Source organism: Lepisosteus platostomus, chromosome 9 (genome assembly GCF_059453375.1).
Source record: "Lepisosteus platostomus isolate fLepPlt1 chromosome 9, fLepPlt1.hap1, whole genome shotgun sequence".
NCBI classification, from domain to species: Eukaryota; Metazoa; Chordata; class Actinopteri; order Semionotiformes; family Lepisosteidae; genus Lepisosteus; species Lepisosteus platostomus.
The window spans coordinates 22960368-22974736 of record NC_142619.1 but is presented as its reverse complement, the minus strand read 5'-3'; positions in this window follow the sequence as shown (position 1 = coordinate 22974736).

Genomic DNA, 14369 nt, shown 5'->3' with positions numbered 1-14369 from the left:
TCCATTCGTATCTTCAAATCTGTTCTTTGATTCCAAGGACTTCCAAGATTTTAGCAATACAATTCCCCTGCAGTGCAACACCAATCCGATGTACTGTAGGTGTGTGGCATGTGTGTGGCATGTGTGTGTAAATGAGAAGAAGCTCATTAGCTCATTGCACAGTTGCACAGTCTGCCCATACTTTCTATGCTCAATGCATACTCTAACATATGCATCTAAAAAAACAAAAATAATGCTATTTAAAATATATTATTATGAATATAATATATCAAAAATATATAAAAAATACAGCTTAGGAGAAAAACAGATCACCAATATAAAGACAATAATATTAAATATTAAATAATAATAAAGACATTTTATAGAAAGTAACTGGTCAGACTATTGCTAATTCAAAACTAAGAAACCTTTTTTAATTTGTGACCTAAGCATCATTATGGATAAGAATAAAATAGAAGTTACACCCAACTTCCTAAGACAATCACAAAAAAGTTTTCAAACAGGTCAAAGGTACTCTAGGACTACTTTCCCAAGATAGAATGGCAGTAACATACTGTATGCAAGCCACACATTGTATCAAGGGGAAATTGATACACAGCTCCTGTACACTACATGACATAAGCATATACTCTCAGAAAGCCTCCCAGCTCCACCCATGAACCATCCAGTTCTTTGCCACACTGGTCTTCCTCAACAATCCCCTCGACCTTCAAATCCCATTTTGTAACATCAAATCCCATTTTGATAACCTTCCCAATAAGTTGCAATACATGTATGTTCAAAACTCTACAGATAGACTTCTAATTCATACCAGACCTTGGCAGCAAATCACTCCTACGCATATGTCTCAATACTTATTGCCTATTAAGTCTGATGATCACAATTATTATAATTATTATTATTATTATTATTAATAATAATAATAATGATGATGATGATGATAATTAATATCATTATTATTATTGTTATTACTATTATTATACATTGGGAATAATTCAGGCACACATGGTTAAACAAATACTTATCAAACTACACACAACATAAACATACATCTATTTCCCTATTATATATACTTATACAGGAGAGGCTGGTTTTTAATTGAGGGATTCTCTACACAGAAAAAAAAAAAACAGAAAACCAAGCTCTCTTAATAAGGTTCAGGTACTTAAATTCAAATATTTCAATCTGGTCTTTCCCATCTGAACAAGGAGCTCTTGCTTCTTCTTTCACCCCCTCACCCCACTTGTCTCCCCCTTTTCTTCTCTCTTCCACCATTAATTGAGACTTAATCATTTACCAGGAACTTAACTAAGGTAAAACAATGTTTTATTGCTTTGATCACTGAATCCAGACCCCCTACATCTGCCTATCTAACATCACCTTGCTTTGAAGCCGGAAATGTTGACACTAGCCAGGTGTATCCAGATTCTTAAAAACACTACTGTAGTCAACATTTATTTATTTATTTATTTATTAATTATTATTATTATTATTATTATTATTATTATTATTATTATTATTATGAATGCTGGAAAACCAGTTCAAAATGGTTGAAAGGGCTGCTGAAAAAACTGAATAAACAATTTCTCTAAAAACAGAGTGGTTAAATTCTTAGAATCTGATTATTTTGAACAATAAGAAAACCAAAGCAAAGTGCTTCCAAAGCTGGTATCTGTGCAATCTTGATCCCAAAGACATTAAAGGAAAGAGAAGCATTTTAATTCAAAGTGCGTAGCTGGAAATACTGATTATATCAAGAAAACAATAATAATTTCTTAAATTAAATAACTATAAATTAATGCATAATTAGAAAATTAATAATTAAATTAAATAATTAAATAAGCAATAGACTCTCCCAAGTCAAAACTTTTTGTTGTGATACCATAATACAATTCAAAGTATACTATTGCCTGTGATCAGAGAGTATTTAGCAAAATAGTATCATCTATCCATTTTCTAACCCCTTAATCCAATACAGGGTTGTGGGGTAGTTGGAGCCCACACATCAGAATACCCTTAGAGGAAAAACAAAAATGAAGGTAATATATTATTTAGAAAAGGGAAGTAACCTAAATCTAGCTCATATTGTACTTTTTACGTACTGTTACTAACATTAGCAATATGAGATTCATAGTTCAAATAATCACAAATATTAACATACAGTATAAGAAAGAAAGTCACTTTTGAGTCACTTCAAGCATGATAATCTTGTGTCTCTTTTAAAATATGATATTATGATTTCAAAATGCTGGAAACAAATCTACCACTGCTGCACATGGTACTCTTATGTACTAGGTACTGTACTGTACATTCTATTTCAAATCAAAAGGAAGCATTGGAAGTGCTAAGTGCTTCCTGAGAGCTTTAAGGTCTGAGAAAAGACTTTGTTATTTTTCATTTATTTCCACTTCAGTGACTGGCCTTTTGACTGTGAAAAACGACATCCTAGTACTTTAATATTTTGTTATACAATAAGAGCCATACTAAACCTCTGCTGTCATTAAATGTTATCAGGAATATCTAACCATTCTCCCCAGGCCTCTTTAAAGTAATAAAATAATATAATTTCAACAAACTCAAAAAAGTGATAATCAGGAAAATACAAGCCTATAAGCCTAAAAGCTGGAAATCAGTACTATTTTTTAACAGTAATTAGTTTGGACAGTCCCATTAGCCTTGATCATAAACAATTTATTTATTACTACTTGCTCTTGTGTTTAAGTACATGTATGACGATTATGATTATTAATTAGTAAGGAGAGGTTGCACTCCCCAAAGAAAAGTTTACTGTCCTGATTTATTGTAATAGGGTGAGTTTATACTGTACCTGGTGAGGTGTGGTTTACCCTGTCAATACTTATGGAAACTGTAGATGATCTGCAGCTTTCTTATTGAGGGTTGATAAACATGTGTGATGTATTAAATCGTTGTGTTCAGTATTTTACACAGACCTTACTGAGAAAACAAAGGTGGTGGCAGCCTCCATGCTATGCTACGTGAGATAATCCAGATTAAGGTCTGTGTTCTGACCAAGGCCTGATGGGGTTTCTTTACACTAATATATTTTATTGAAGAGAAATGTTGACAACTACAACTGAAAGCCATTTCTCCAAAAAATCTACAACAATTTCTTTATCTCTAAATAGAAGCCCATGAGTCTGATTTTGTTCACTAAGACTTATTGGTCCTTTACAAGTATGTTATGTGTTGTATTCTATTTCATTGTTTAGGACTGAGGTTTCAGAGTTTCTTCCAGCTACATTTTCTTCATAACTGATTGTGAATAAGATTAGTAGGGCCAACCCATTTGTCTACTCTACATACTCCACTGAAATATTAAATAAAAGCTATGAGCATACTGTACATGTTGCAAGTAAAAGCTAAACAATTGATTATACCTTCTAAATTTTATGTTAAAGTGTATTAATTTATTCTATTCTTTCCATATTTATTTTGCCAAATAATTTGTTCAAACATTTTCATCTTGCAGATCAGCAGTGTGCATGTGTGTACAGTTTTAACTTCTCATTTCCATTGGGCTTTGAAAATGATTGGCAAAGCTTCACACACATTTAGTTACCATGGCAACCTGCGGAGTCAATGCAGAAAGAGCTTCTTAGGAAATTACCACCAAATCAGATTAATTTTCCAAACAGATTCAAGCATCAGAGAAACAGGCTTATTAGGAGGTACATCAAGATCAGTAACTGAGTAAACATGCACTTTCAGACTAAGGAAACTGAAGATTGGTTACATGATTTAAGACAGAACAAAGGATGTAGGGATCATAAATGTGTTTTCTAAGGCACAATTTGAATTTCCAGAACCTGTGAAGTGAAACAAATAATCAGTTTTTAGACATTCCTCATGCATACTGCTCAATCCATTCCACACATACTGTACCCTGGACTCAAGCGAATAATTATTTAATATATAGAACTTGTATAATTTACAATCTCCCATTAGACCATTGGTTCTGCATACTTCATGACTTCATTTATCATACAATGTATACAGTATGTTGCATTTAAAATGGTGTTAGATTCTGAGAGAAAGTGTTTGCCCACATTTATTTTAGGAAGCTGTTTTAAATTGAGGGTGCTGCACAATACTTGTTCTATGTTACAAAAGTAAAAAAACATTTGAAAGCATCTACTAAATACTGTAAGTAAGTTAATTGCCATCCTTCATGCAGTCTAATTTAGGTATGATTGTTTTCACCTGAATAGCTTTAGTGTTGTTTATTATAGTACTTTCCTGGAAGTGACAACAGCCTTCATCTTTCTGTCTTGAAGTGTATATGAGTAAATGCACATTAATGACAAAAACAGTTTAAAATTTGTTTTGCAAAGTAAGCTTTCTCTAAGGAAATGTGGTTAGAAATAATTATATATCAAATTCAAAGCAGTATACTGTACATCTGTGTATTCTTTGATGGACTCATAATAATTGCAGATGTTTTTAATTCCTATGTAATGAAAACGTAAACATGTACTTATCTATCTTGTTTTGAATCACTTGGTTTAGGTTGAATTGTCATTGATCTCAAGTATTTTTAATTGAATACCTGCTAATATTTCTTGAGTTATCAGAATAGATAAGAAACGTTAATTCTAACTAAATCTTATCACTTAAGAAGATGAAAAAAATCACATATGTGTTATCACTAAAATAATTAAATCTGACTCAGTGTGGATACAGTGATAAGGACTAGTGTGCAATACAATGGCCATTAATAATCATCAGCTTATTCTAGTAACAGACTGCAATTACCAGACAGTCAATGATGGTCAATACTGAAGTACATATGTGTGGAAAGGTCTGTGGTTCCTTCAAATATATATTTATCTTGTATTAATTCCAGGCAATCACTGGAATTATCTGACTAGTGAAAATAATAAAACAAAAACATAGAAAACTACATAATATTCCACCTCAAAAGTTGAAGTAGCATTAATATTTAACCTGACACAAATAAATGATATCCTAAATGGTAATACTTTCTCATTTTACATATGTGACAATATAAGAAAGATAGAAGCATAATTCTCCTCATACATTGCAAGCAGCAGTGTTAAGGCACAATAAGGTTATCGATGCTTGTAGTTTGCAATTACATATTCACACATAATGATCTAGAATAAATGAAAAACTAATTGTCCTCACAAGATTTTTTCTAATATATCACAATAATAAATTGCTTATAAACCCTAGAATGAATTAAGCTTCACAGTTCAGATTTGTTTTAGCACACCTTTCATTAGGTTACTGATGTCAATTGGAATCTAAGATATTTTCTACAGTAAAGAGCTGTTAGATTATGAAGGATTATAAATGATAGGTTTTGACATTTGGACTCTGCAGTATGCTGAAACAATCACCTTAGAACCATCTAATTTAATTAGGCCGTTTTTCTCGCTGTATCCCACCCTGTTGGAGTTTAAGTGACTTATTTTGTCATTAGTTTGCTTTTGGCATCACTACTGAAAAAAACTACAAAGTCTGTCTTTCTTCAGATAAAAGAAGCTTCATTGTCATCCACCCTATTTGCATACACGTCAAGGTATCTTCATCTCAGAAGTGCTGCCGTCAGTTGCTTCCAGTTTTAATGAGAGACTTGGGAGATTGGTGGGCAGAGGAAAATCAGTGAACACCTGCGGTAAAATAAACTATGAAAAAACCTTTAATGTCTGTCTCTAAATAATTGAGCTATTTTAAGTAGAAATTAAAAGCACCAAACATGATGAAAGATCTTATGTGAAGATTTTATCCAAACTTGATACCCTTCTTTGAGATTTGCTGTAAAGCATTCATGTGGGAGGTGCAGATATAGAAGTTTACTGAATTTAGCTGTGGGATATTTTTTTTATCATAATGATTGGCAGTGTATCTCTTAAAAAAACACATTTCTTTAAGCTGATGGTAGTCTAAACTGATGTAAATATAAATCTCTTTTTTATTGTGCAGCACAATTGAGATCTTATGGGATATGGAAAGATGGAGAGAAAGATAATTTTATACAGTATGTATAGTATGTATAGATTTATTATTTTGTAAATGAATTAACATTATGCTTAGTAAAGCACCTTTGGTTAAGTGAATTAAGAAGCCAGAACAATCTTCACAATTTATCATTCTCTTAGGATATTTCTAGAAAATTTGAACATTTTAATTACACCTTCTCTGAGAAATGACTGTAATGCCTTCTCTACTCTATTTCTTCTTGTTTAAACTGGACTTTTGATGTCTTATCTTTGCTTTCATTATCATATAATTTATAGCTTTTTGAAGCTGTAAAGATAGCAACTAGGTTCGGTAATGACTGAGGCAATTAAGTTGTAATAAGTAAAATGTTCAGACATGCTTTTTGCAACTTTCCATGTGAATGAAAGCAAGACTTGTTTTACAGCTCCAGCAGGTCAAGATGGGTCCTTACTTTGCAGAAACTAAGCAAAGTGAGTTGTGTGACTCGACTTACAACAGCCAAGGCCCAAATCCGTATATTTTTTATTAGAATTATGAATATGTTAAGCAATGTTGTTTCAGTCTGTGTTAACTCTTCATCACATGTTAGAATTCAGAATTGGCTGTGGACAATGATTAGAAATTCAAAATTGTGTATGATATATTAAAATCCACAAAACATGTAATGCAGTATTGTCATGTTTATAGAGCAAGTAAGAAAAATAGAACAACGTAGTCCTAATAAAGTCCTAACAAACAAAATGTTTTCAAAGGGTTGCACATTATGTTATGCATGTTGACATGGGAACAAAAAGAGCAAAATGTCAACAGTACTTTTCTTTTTTTGAATGGATCCATTCTTGAAAGATAAGACCTTGCAGTTCTTAAACGTTTAATGAAATCCATTATTTGCTAAAGGCTTTGGAAGCACATCAAACTGGTTTTGAAGTAAATTATTAGATAAATTATGTTGTTAAGTATGCTCTGTGAAAAAATAAAATGCATTGGCAGCCTAGAGGAGTGGTTTTGGAAAGCCACATTATATATTCTTAACTTTTTTAAATGTTTAATAACGTTTAAATAAATGCAAGGTCTTTGAGAAAGAATGGATCAATTAACTTTATATGGAATTGCATATGATCTGATCATTTCACATTAAAATTGTTACCAAATAAATTAATGACTGCATTTGATGTTTTTGTGAAAAAAAACATGTTCTTAGTATATGTACGTATGTCATATGTATATGTATAACAAAGACATGTTACAAAACATTAGCTTTTCATTTCTCTGAAGAGTTCAAATGTTCATGGTTCAAGGATTTTTAAAATACATTTTGTCTTAAGAATGATGAAAAGAAGAATATGATGATGGAGAAGAAGAATATCAGTTATTTAATGCATGTCCATTTGTGTTATGATATCCCTTCCTTCAAAATTATATCCTCTCATATCTAAACATTTCCTTTCATTTAATGACTTTTAATTTTAAGCATTATCAATTGATTTTACTGTCTAGCTCTGTAGAAGTTTGCTTTTTTAAAATATATCACAACATACCTCTGTGACAAAAAGTTAAGAACTGGTCAAACTGGTAAAGGTGAAACTTGTCAAGCTGGAAAATATAGCATAACTACATACAGTACTACTGTCTACGAAGGGAGATAGAATTATTGTTTTACGTTGTGAGAAAAACAAAGCTGCTAGGAAGCAAGACAAATTGAATGATACCCCCTTATTTGCATGTTTTCTTATTTTCATATGTCCTTAAAAATCTAGTCTTTGTAGAATTACTTTAACTCTGTAGTAAAACAAAATCTCTTACAATATACTGTGGTGAGGAAGCAGGGAGAAATGGAAAAGGAATGGTTACTTTAATACATTAATGTTCATGTTCATAAAATAAAAACATGAACTGAGAGTACTGCATGTCTGGATTAATTTCTCTGGTGACAATGATAAATTTGTTTCAGACAGTAAGGTATGTTAAAGAAAACCAAAAAAATGAAATGAATGTATTTTATGGAATACAATGCCAAACATGAAGATGGCCTGCAATATCAAAAAAGTAAAAAAAATAGCATTGTATTTTGCTAAATATGTGTTGATTTAGAACATTAAGTACCTGTGGAGTCTTGTGGTACTCCTTTTTTGGAAGGAATTATTTTTCACAGCACATTCCATACCATATGCCTATTTAACTTTCAGGAAATAAGACGTATTCATTCATCATCAATTTCACAAAATGTGCTATCTTTGTGTTGATCTATAATTGTATCACCGAATTCTCAATGCTCAGACAATGTTTTGCTATAAAATCAGCTGCTGATATCTCCATCTTGAGACAACAGCTGTCATATTTAAAATTCTAGCTAATTGAATGTTTAAGATTAGAACTGGCTTTTAGTGCTTCCACTAATTCCAAAAAAGATTGTTGCAACATGTAAGATGAGGAACTAAACTGAGGATTTTACTTTTTTGGGCCTGTAGGGTAAACAACCAAATAGTGCAAGACAGATGTCTTTTTACAGGTGTAGGGGAAAGCATTAATCTAATCTCTGCCTTTTTAAAGCAGCTGAATATTTGTAAAATGTGAGCCAATTACCATAGTTATTAAAGAGCATGAAACAAAAAGAATAATCATGTGTATGATAGAGGAAGATAGGAATGTCTACCCAACCCAATATTTATTTTAGAAAGCAAATCACAAAGAAAAGCCATTATTGGTTATTCAGTGCATAAATGAAAATGAAATCAATATGGAGATTAATACTGGATCTTTACTAATATTCAATGAGTCAGCCTAAAGAAAATCTGTGTGTGGCATACAAATCTACAGTGAACATTTTGGATATAATGCTACAAATACTGTACTGTATATACAGGGGACTACGTAAAAACTATGGACCTTTGGGGGATTGGTTTATACAGTATGTGACCTTTTTCTGAGTGGTTTAGTTATGCTGAAAGTGAATAAAATCCACATGGAGATAGAAGCTGTTCCAAGGTTGTTAACCAAAGACTGGCTCGCAATGCCAAGAAAATTAAAGAAGGCCAGGAAATCTATTGCTTGCTAAAACTGTAGGGTTATTAAAACTGTTCATTTTTCTAAGTGGGCAACTCGTAATAGTATAGTATAATATAATAGTGACCTATGTGGAGAAAGTCAAGCAAAGAGCAATGCCTGTTACCCCATCAGTTTTAAAAATTGATCTGTGCAATGTTTAATTGAAAATGAGGTTATATAAATATTGATCCATGCCAGATTCCTCAAACACTCAGAGGGTTTGTTTCTTGTAATCCACTTTGGGAATATCACATGTACTGTATCTATGCACCCCGATGTCGTGACTAGGAACACTTAAAAACTTAAAGATGTTTTATACATGCTCTCTAAATCAAGCATGTAACTTAAGACAGACAAGTGTGTTTTTTTATGCTTTTAATGATACATGCAGTACCTAGATTTCGAATTAGATGCATCCAGCCTGCACCAAATGGGAGAGAAGGGCAGGGCCTGAAAAGAAGCTCTACAACTAAGGAACATTCCTGAACTGAAATCTTTCTTGGAGCTTTTCCAAGAAAGCAGGTAATAAGGAAACCAGGAAAGAAAATCCTATAGAGGATTTAATGTCAAATCAGGAGCAGGTCCACTGGGTTTTGGGTCAAAGGCTCAAAAATGTATTCATGCAAGCTGCACTGCAATTCTCTAGTTTTCTGATGTGCTGGTACTGTACATACTGTAGCAATGGCCACATCTGTTTAAGATGTGTGATTCATCTCCATATGGCTTTGAAAGCGCATTCAAATTCAGATACTAGATACAATATGGTATATGGCATACTCCTTGGTATCAGCTAAAAAAAGTAAATACGGATAGAGAAAGTTATTTTTGGAGATCAGATGTTTAATTCTTATTTTTAGGCAAACACATGCTAAACTCACACAGACCTAGCCAAAGTCTTCTAAATGAATGGAAACCATTTATACTAATGGCTTTGGCTAGAATTCAACACTGAGTCTAGCGTTAGCTGTCTATGACTGCAGCTTCCAGTATAAACTAGGCAAGTGTGAATGCCCTAAGCAGAATGCGTTTACCAGGAGGTAAGAAGCATTCCTTTCATTGGAATAGCTTTCAGCATCACTAATAGATGACAGGCATATTACCATAACAACTGAGAGGAACCCAGGAATTTCCAGGTTGATTACAAATGGGTATTTCAAGATAAAGTTTTTTTTTTCAAAAACACATGCCACTGATACATACAGCATTCTATTGGGGGTTTGACTAGACTAGACCCCTAAATTGAACTTCTTGCAAGATGGAGACCTCTTGAGAAATAGAAGCAAAAGATAATATGAGGATGTTGGCTATGATACACTGATGTCTGTTAAGTGGTTCTAAAACATATATATATATATGTTAAAGGCATCCTGTTTTTGGATGTTTTACAGTTTCCTTCTTAAAGCTGCAATTTTGTATCATTCAGTGTACCCAACATAACTTCAAGTATGCAGTTGAACATGAGTCTGATCCTGGAGAACCCTATTCAGCCAGGCTAGGTGTAGATATAAACTGTAGATATATACTGTATTGTGTACAGTATTTAAAACAAATATTATTTTGCATATACTATATATATGTGTATACAGTATATAGTACATGCAGTATATTTCATTTTAAACCATTTTCTTAAATAATTTAATACTATAGTAAATTATCAATTTCTAAACACCTGAAATAAATTAGCAATGACAAGATTTCTTAAGTCCCACCAACCTTCGAACAACTTATCTTTTAACAACACAGTGCCATACCAAAGGTTGAGCACTGATTGAAAGAGTGATGCATCTCTTACTGACAGGTGGGATCATGGTGTTGCTGAGAACTGAAAGAGCCCTAGCTAATTAATCTCACAGTACCCCCGTCAGTGCTCAACCAATTGTACAATGCAGCTGGGAAATCCCAGTCATAATCAGCTTCTGATATGACCCACACTTGAAGCAATCATCATTGCAGTCATGTCAGCTACTATTGCTATCTGAGTTACTCAGTAAGCCTGTTCTAGATATTTGTGGTATAACAACAAAGACCATGTCAACACATGTAATGTCAGATTCAGCTGGGTAAATGTTACATGGAATAAAGAAAACAGGAAACATATCATCCAGGTAATGAGGAACCATACTATGAGGAGCCTTGAGCATAAGCAGGATTTTAAAATGGACGTGAATTCTGACAACAAGAACGTGCAAGGATAATTGTTCAGTGACAACCTATTAACCACAAGCTTTTAAGTATCTATTATTAACTGCAATGTTAATTATTTTAATATTTTATTTTCAAACAAAAAAGTTGCATATCCAACTTTTCACCTCAGCTATTTCTTTATTTTTGTTTATTTACCATAAGTGTAAAGAGATTATTAAGACAAACCAGATGCATTAAAATCAGGCTTTCAATCAACAATATGCAAACACTAAAAATGTAGTACAATGAACAGTACAGGTTCAAATGTTGGCTTTCTGGATGAGAACACAGATGGCACCTTTTTCCCCTGCAGCTTGTCAGGTAACACAGATTAAAGCCCCTCAAGAACATCCATAGACAGGAGAGTTCAGGTATTATTAGAAAAATGAGGAATGATCACAATTTGTATGACACACATTGTTTTTCTGCGTCAATGAAAGCTAAGAAAGCTACTCCACCTTCATTAGCCTTAAGACAGTTTCATAACTAAAAGCATTGCCTGTTTTCAGCAAAGCTGATGGTATAAAATCAGTGCAGAAATTTGGTATTATTTTAGTATTTCAGTACTTCAGGTCAAAATTTAAAGGTTAGTTCCCAAATGGGGTAGATAGGCTAAATCTCTTCATCGAATGTGTTACCTTTCTTACATTTTTAGGTTTGAAGTGCAGTTACACAAATAATGATCCATGTCCCATGGTTTGCATCTTTGTAAACTTTAATTTGTTACTGTGTAGGAAACCTAGATATAAGAGTTCCTGCTCTTTGCTAATGAATATAACCATTCTACTCAAAGAGCCCACTTCAGCTACATAATACACAGTCCCTATCTGCACACTAAACTTAATCTGCAACAGTCAATCTCATTTCCTTGCTATATTGCACTTATGCTGGAGTATATTACATTTGAAGTCTAGGATGCAATCTACTGAAAGGTTAAAGAAAATATATTCTGAAGATTATTTTACCCCTCAACTTTGATTTGCCAAAAAGCTAAAGTGGTGGCAATGAGTCATGGGTCCAAGCCAATTATACCCTGTCTTCCTTAAAGTTACAGTATGTTCTGTGCTGTTGCAAATGCAGTGGGCATAAGAACATCTGTTTATAGAGTAAAGGTATGTTAAATATTGAATAAGAAATAATAAAATGGTGTTTAATGTTATGTAAGGCTTTAGATTTAACTTTACTGTATATCCTGTAAGAATCAAAGTAGACAATACATTCTGCTCTTTTGAAAAAAAAAAATCTATTATAGCATGAGAAAAATTAAGCAAAAAAAAAAACTCTCTTTAGGTCCATGTGCCCTGAAGTATATGGTGTGGCACATTTTTTACTTTGATTTTACTATATGTTAATCAATGTTCTAAAAATCAGTATCTAGTATGTAATGCAATAATTGCCAGTTGTTTTTTTGCCTACTTCAGGCTAATTGAAAGAAGATATTACATAATAATAAATGTTGTTACACTACATATTAATAACTTATCCAGAGCTGTTTATTGTACAATCATTTTGGCCACTTCATCTGCCATGCCATTCGGAAATTTATCACATATTCCTGATCAAATGATGCACGGCAGGGAGCATAAATGTAAAAAAGTAGAGATTATATTCAGACAAATTTTGTCATAAGTGTTCAGCAGTATTAAAACTAAACACATTCTTACATAATGATTGTTTTCTCAAAATGTTCGAAGAAGTGTCAGTAACTACACTGAATAGGGAATGTCTCCATAAAGTTCTACAACATTCAATCATAGGTTCTTCATAATCAGGTTGCTCAGGATTATAATAATATTCAGGATAACCTGATGGGCTTTAAAAAACATAACAATTATATGGATTATTCAAATGCTCTTGTTGATTAAGAGGTCAATTTACCTATCAAGGGAAGAGTAACCAGATACAGTACATTCCCAGGCTTAAAGAGATGTCCTATACTGACAGGCCAAAATAACTCAAACTTAAACAGAAACCACAATGGCAACTGATCAAGGCTGGTGGAACACAGCCTGCTGGTCTTCAAATTTCCAATTGGCCCTTACTAATCATGGCCTCCTAATAATCCCCCTCTATGAATTGGCTACATTACTCTGCTCTCCTCCCCACTGATAGCTGATGTGTGGTGAGCGTTCTGGCGCACTATGGCTGCCGTCGCATCATCCAGGTGGATGCTGCACATTGGTGGTGGTGGAGGGGAGTCCCCATTACCTGTAAAGCGCTTTGAGTGGAGTGTCCAGAAAAGCGCTATATAAGTGTAAGCAATTATTATTATTATTATTATTATCAAAGTATAACAGATTCTCAAAGTCATTGACAATGACATAGTCAATGACATTATACGGTAAAAAGGTGCCGTCCTTTGGATGAAACATAAAACTGAGGTTATGACACTCTATGGTCATTACAAATCATAGAGCATTTCTCGAAAAGAGTAGGGGTGTAACTCCAGTGTCCTGGCAAATTTCCCATTGGCCCTTACCAATCGTGGCCTCCTAATAATCCCCATCTATGAATTGGCTTTATTACTCTGTTCTCCTCTCCACTGATAGCTGATGTGTGGTGAACGTTCTGGCGTACTATGGCTGCCGTTACATCATGCAGGTGGGTGCTGCACAATGGTGGTGGTGGAGAGGAGTCCCCATTACCTGTAAAGCGCTTTGAGTGGAGTGTCCAGAAAAGCGCTATATAAGTGCAAGCCATTTTTATTTGGATTGGTTAGCAATTTACAACCAATGAAGCTAGACTGACTGACTGAAAGACCTCCACTTATTTGTAACATTTATGTAGATTTTACAATAAGATTAGTAGTTCTTCAGAATGAACTTTGTTACATAATGTATAGGGTCCTTAAACCCTTATTTATCCTTTCTTAAAGCACAACTACTGTGTAGAAAAATGTGAATGTTTTACATCTCACATGAGCAATTACAGCCTTGGTTAACAAGTATACATTAAAGTAGCAAATTAACAGCAAAACATAGACATAGCCTGCCATCAACTTTTCCGTTTTAGAAACATGTATTATACTAAGTGCACTACAAATTAAAATGAAATCAAGAGACTATGAATTCCTTCAATGATTGCCTCTTTGCAACAGCTGAGCACACTGTTTTAAAAACTAAGATTCAGATTGTAAACAGCAAGGACAAAAAAGG